The sequence below is a fragment of the Lynx canadensis genome, chromosome B4 (assembly GCF_007474595.2).
Source record: "Lynx canadensis isolate LIC74 chromosome B4, mLynCan4.pri.v2, whole genome shotgun sequence".
NCBI classification, from domain to species: domain Eukaryota; kingdom Metazoa; phylum Chordata; class Mammalia; order Carnivora; family Felidae; genus Lynx; species Lynx canadensis.
This window is the reverse complement of record NC_044309.1, coordinates 27,134,078-27,140,695: the sequence shown is the minus strand read 5'-3', so window position 1 is coordinate 27,140,695 and position 6,618 is coordinate 27,134,078. Positions and strand designations below refer to the sequence as shown.

Here is a 6,618-nt window from a genome sequence, read left to right as displayed (position 1 = left end):
TTTTTTTAATTTTAATTTTTAATTTTATTAATTTTCTTCTTCCTCCAAAATGACAAGATGAAGGAATTCACTCCCAAAAAAAAGAGAACAGGAAGAGGGGCGCCTGGATGGCTCCGTCAGTTAAGCTTCCGACTTCAGCTCAGGTCATGATCTCATGGTCTGTGGTCTCAAGCCCCACATCAGGCTCTGTGCTGACAGCTCAGAGCCTGGAGCCTGCTTTGGATTCTGTGTCTCCCTCTCTCTCTGTCCCTCCCCTGCTTGCCCTCTGTCTCTTTCTCTCTCAAAAATAAATAAAGATTAAAAAAAATTTTTTTTTAATCTTCAATCTCATGTTGGAACATAAAAGTGATCTCTGGTTTCTTCTTCCCAGTGTGAGATGACTCATCATCACTATCATCTTTTCTTGCTTTCTTCTTGATTTTTAAAATTGTGTACTTTCTGGCATTGCTGCTACCTCCTCTCACACTTCCATTCCCCTCTGTTGCTTTTCCCTTTCCTTCATCTTTTTTTATCCTTTGTACTTGTATTAATGCATTCTAAAATGGAGACTTGTTTCAGATCTTCTTCAGTGATTAAGTGAACAGGTTATTTTTCAGTTCCTTTTCAGCTTCCTGGTGCATCAGCTCACCGAATAGTTCTATGCAGTTATTCAGAAATTTTCCATTGACTACAATGGTGTCACTAAAGACTACAGCTGAAACCTGCTTGCAGAATGCTCTCATCACCCTGTTGAAGCAATATCACAGCATCCTCAACTGATAAAGAACTGAGAAACAGGGGTACAATATCAACCATGTTCCAGAACTGATGGCTTCCTCTACTGATGCTTCCACGTGATCTGCAAATCACTGACCACACAGCTGCTTTCGAAGACAAGACTTGTGTAGGTCTTCTATCTTTTCTTTATGTAGGTCACAGCATCTGGGATTCCAAGTCTGGACAAAGCATCAAATTCTAGATAGCCATTCTGCCTGATGTATTCTGGAGTGAATGTCAGGAATGAACACTGCCTCGTCCTGTCTTCCACCAACCAGAGAGCCCCATAAACATCCATTGTTAACAAGTTCCTTGAACACAGAGTAAAGTAGCTGCTCTTGACATCCAGATTTTAAAATCAGAGAATTCACTGCTGTAGGCTGGGTAATAGCGCTGAACAGTCCACGATGCGTGCTTTATGTCAAGCTATAAAAACTTCAGTAAATATTGCTCCTCTGTTATTAAGAGAGCCATGTGGCCATTAATAAGTCTATCTAGTCTTTGAGTTAGTGCCTGTGTCAGAAAGCTTCCAAAAGATCATAGGTTTTGCACAGTTGGGATATGGTGACTTGATCACTTTCTTGCAATTTGTCATTTACCTCCTATAACAGATACAAATAGTTCTCATCTATCAGTTATCCCAATACTAGCTGAACGTGCTTTTCTGATTTAACAATGTCACCAATTCTATTTTCAGCAAGAATGAGATCCACATTGATTACCTGTTGCAGATCAACGTTTACTCAACAGCCTCAGACACATAGCTCATCTCTCATTTCTTTGCTAATTTGAGCTGGAATAATATATTCCTTCCCATCGAGTGTGTAAACTACTTCCAGCTCTTTCTGAGCAATCAATTTATTCACAATCTCAATGCAGTTCCACTCTAACAACCTCTGTATAACTGTGGTGAGCTGTGCCCACTGGAAGTCAGCTGCCAACCACCACAGGTGTCCTTTCCCTACTTACCCAGCCACCAAAGAACTGCCCACACGTCAGCCTAAAAAATAAACCATTCTAATTAATGAGTAGTGATATCCAATGTGTTTTTAACTTTGCATTTTCCTAATGACTAAGAATGCTGAACATCTTATTTGCTAACTGTATACTTTCTTTGATGAAATGTCCATTCAAATCTTTTGCCAACTTGTTTTTTGAGTTGTTTTCTTATTGCTTTTGAGAGTATACATATTCTGGATACTATTTATCTGTCAGATACGTGATTTACAAATATTTTCTCCCAGTCCGTGGCTTGTCTTTTCTTCCTCTTAATAGAATAGTTTTCAATTTTGATAAAGTCTGACTTATCCCATTTTCCTATGGATAATGTTTTTGTTGTCATGTCTAAGAACTCTTTTCCTTACTCAAGGTCACAAAGATTTTCTTATATGCTTTCTTCTAGTAGTTTTATACTTTTATGTTTTATATTTAGGTCTATGATCCATTCTGCATTAAAAATCTAAACTATAATTGATAAATTGCTGGAGCCTCAATGTGGACAAAACAGAATTTAAAACTCCATAGGAATCCAGTCATCGAAGAAGCCCCCCACATCTAGGTGATTTTTTTAACCTCCAGGAAACTCTACAGGTTCTTGTAGGGAATATCAAAGGAAAAACCCTCCTGTTTCTGACAGGGATAAGGGAAAAGTAATCATTTTGAAATACACCAGAGCATTCTGTTTTTCATAATAAGCCCTGCCCTCAAAAGAAACTATTTTAACAAAGGCTAACCTGGTGGAGATTTTATCTGAACATAACCGACCTAAGGGAAGGGAAATAGCCAACTCCACCTGGCCCTAACCTTCTATGTGAGACAAGAGAAACATCCAAATTGAGCCCTCCTATAGCATTCCATGTAAAGATGGGAAATACACAACTCTAGCCTTCCCAAACCATCTTGTCTCATCTAAAGTGGGAAGGGAAATCTGAGAAGCACTTTTGAAGTTCACAGACCAGGGCCACAGGTTTACTAAAAGACACTTAATCATAACACTCTCCAACATTTTCCCTCCTTCTATACTTTATCACTACATTACTAAAGGACTATTTACCAGAGTTCCTTTCATTCAGTACATCATGTCTGGCTTTCGACAAAAAAGTACAAGGCATACTAACAGCCAAAAAACTGTTTTGAGGGGCACCTGCGTGGCTCAGTCGGTTAAACATCCAACTCTTGATCTTGGCTCAGGTCATGATCTCATGGTTCTTGAGGCTGAGCCTTACATCGGTGCTCCCTTGCATCTGTGCTGTCAGCATAGAGCCTGCTTGGGATTCTTTCTCTCCCTATCTCTCTTCCCGCCCCTACTCCTCCCTCAAAATAAACAAACTTAAAAAACAGTTTTGATTAAGTTCATACCTATCCTTGATAAAAATTCTTGGCAAACTAGGAATACAATGGAACTTCCTTCACCTGATAAGGAGCATTATCTTACTTGATAAGGTATGATTCAGTTGGGAATACAATTTCATATAAAACAATGTTTTTAAATTTTGTTTTAATTTATTCATTTTTTTGAGAGGCAGAGAGAGACAGTATGAGCAGGGGAAGGACAGAGAGAGAGACAGAATCTGAAGCAGGCTTTAGGCTCTGAGCTGTCACCACAAACCCAACATGGGGCTCGAACCCACAAACAGCGAGATCATGACCAGAGCCAAAGTCAGACACTTAACCAACTGAGCCACCTAGGTGCCCCTCACATAAAACAATTTTATAAAAGCAGCAAAAAATGTAACATATATATGACTAAATATTATAAAAACCTTGAACAGAGAAAATCATTTATTTTTATTGAAATATTAAAGAACACTTAAATAGATACACACTGTTCTTTTTTTTTTTTTTAATTTTTTTTTCAACGTTTATTTATTTTGGGGACAGAGAGAGACAGAGCATGAACGGGGGAGGGGCAGAGAGAGAGGGAGACACAGAATCGGAAATAGGCTCCAGGCTCTGAGCCATCAGCCCAGAGCCCGACGCGGGGCTCGAACTCACGGACCGTGAGATCGTGACCTGGCTGAAGTCGGACGCTTAACCGACTGCGCCACCCAGGCGCCCCTATACACACTGTTCTTTGATGCAAGGGCTCAATATCCTAAAGATGTCAGTGATTCTCCCAACTTATATACAGATTCAGTGCAATTCTGATAAAAATCCTCACAGGGCTTATTATGGGATTTGAGATGATCCTTAAAATTATATGCAAGAGCAAAAGGCCAAAAAGAGTCAAGACCTCTTGAGGAACAAAAAGCTGGAGGAGTATAGTTCTGATGGATTTTTGATATTTGATATTTGATATTTGATTGCTGTTAAGCCTCATGCCCTCTTCTTCACTTTGGGTTCCATATCTGGACAAGCTGATGAGAAAAGTTCAGCACTTCCTCCTTTAATGCTGGAAGGAGACTCAAACAAGGCATGCCCCTTTCCTAGCCACCGCAACCCTACCCCCAATCCACAATAAAAAAAACCCCAGGCCAATCTCATTTCCTTGGTCTTGAAAGCCACTGCAGACCTGCTTGGGGGGGTGGGGAACCTGCCCTGCTCTCCTCAAAGATCTCATATAAGGTAAGTAACAAATCTTGTTCTACCTTCTGAGGATGTGTGGGTGGCATCATGTGGCTGGACACCTGAACCTAACTTTGGGTGAGCAGAGTCCATCCGCCTCTGCAGATGACCAAACAGCGAGGATGCCTGATGATATATCAAGATGTACTGAATGTAGCACAGATGAGGGTTTCTGCATAAATGATTGTGTTGTGTGGGAACCATGACTCCTGAGGTTGTGTGATGTGGCCCTGGGTAATATGGGTAGACAGGGACCTGATTACATAGAGTTTTGAAAGTCAAGGTAAGGAGTTTGGATTTTATCTTCAGAGTGATGAGAAGCCATTTGGGAGGGGTTTATTATTATTATTATTTTATTTTGAGAGAGAGAGAGCACGCATGAGTGGTGGGCAGAGGAGCAGAGGGAGAGAGAGAAAATCTTAAGCAGGCTCCACACTCAGCATAGAGCCCAACACAGGGCTCAATCCCATGACCTGTCATCATGACCCAAGCTGAAATCAAGAGTTGGATGCTCAACCAACTGAGCCACTCACATGCCCCACCATTGGAGAGTTTTACACAGGGAAGAAACCTGATCTGATTTTTAACTTTTTAAAGATCCATCCAACTGCTATGGACTAGGTTGTGTCCTCCCACCACCCCAAATTCATATTGAAGCCCTACCCCTCAAGGTGACAGTATTTGGAGATATGACCTTTACATAATTAGTATTAAATTAGAATTAAATTTCTGTTGTTGAAGCTTTCCAGGCTGTGATATTTTGTTATAGCAGTCCTAGCAGACTAATATACTAACAAACTATTGTGGTAAGCAGAAAGGGGGAAATCAATATTGGAAGTGAGGAGAGGGGTAAGAAGATGATGGCAGTCGGGTACCTGGGTGGCTCAGTCAGGTGAGTGTCTGACTTCACCTCAGGTCATGATGTCATAGTTTGTGAGTTTGAGCCCTGCATCGGGCTCGTTGCTGTCAGCTCAGAGCCTGCTTCAGATCCTCTGTCCCCCTCTCTCTGCCCCTCCCTGGTCATGCTTTCTCTCTCAAAAATGAATAAACTTAAGAAATAAAAGAAGATGAGCGCAGCTTGAGCTAGGGCATAAGCAGTAGGGACAATGGGAAGCACACACATCTGAAGTCTCCTCCGTAGAGCAGCCCACAGGGCATGCCAATGGATTGGAGGTGGAGGATGAGAAAAATAAAGGAATCGAATTCTGTGTGTGTGTGTATATATATATATATATATATATATATATATATATATATATATATGCAGGTAAATAACTCAGGCCAACTTTCCATTTTTAGTCTGGACTTGAAGCAAAATCACTTGACTGAAAAACAGAGGAATTAGAAGATACTTTCAGAGATAAAAGACAGAGATGTTATATATTAGTTTATCATTTTGTGATATTTTCTAATGTATGTTTTTACGATATAACAGGATCCTACAATCTCAGAGTACATTAAGGCAACAGCACCTGAAAGAGATAGAAGCTATCTCCCCCTAACTCCCAAACAAGGCCTCTCCTACGTTTCCTCCACACAGTCACCAGTGACTTACTCCCTTAGAATGCACATTCTGACACAGGTCTATATTGCTCTTAAGTCATTTGGGCACACACGAAAATGATTATCATTTCAAAGAACTTCCAGAAATCTCTGTGAAGCTGTTACTTGGGAGCCTAAATGACAGCCTTAATTTTGCCATAAATTTTCAGAGAATACCAGCCCTTTTGAGAATAAAATTTCTGGGGCGCCTGGGTGGCTCAGTTGGTTAAGCGTCTGACTTCGGCTCAGGTCATGATCTCGCGGTCTGTGAGTTCGAGCCCTGCGTCGGGCTCTGTCCTGACCGCTCAGAGCCTGGGGCCTGTTTCAAATTCTGTGTCTCCCTCTCTCTCTGACCCTCCCCCATTCATGCTCTGTCTCTCTCTGTCTCAAAAATAAATAAACGTTAAGAAAAATTTAAAAAAAAAGAAAAGAATAAAATCTCTAGTTCACCAAAGCAGCACAGCCTGCTTTAATGGCAGAGGAAAACAGAAGTGCTTAGTTTTTATACAGAAAAATTTTTTTCTTATTATCAAAAGTTTGTTTTTGTTTTGGGCATGTTTAATAACTTTTGTAATGTGACACTACACAATTAACCCTCCATAGGCATTTATGCATTCTGTAACTGACTGGCCTTCTCTGCCCAGAATAAGAATATGTGTTCTTTTAAGTATAATTCTCTTTCCTCCTGGCTAGGAGGAATAAAGCTAAAACAGAAGAATATCGAGGCTGGGGGAAGAGATGTACTAGGATACTCTT

At 40.6% G+C, this 6,618-nt stretch overlaps 1 pseudogene; it reads right to left on the bottom strand.

Moving 5' to 3' along the window:
* Positions 1-314: 314 nt before the first annotated feature.
* Positions 315-4,524, bottom strand: LOC115518623 (annotated as a pseudogene).
* Positions 4,525-6,618: the final 2,094 nt, after the last annotated feature.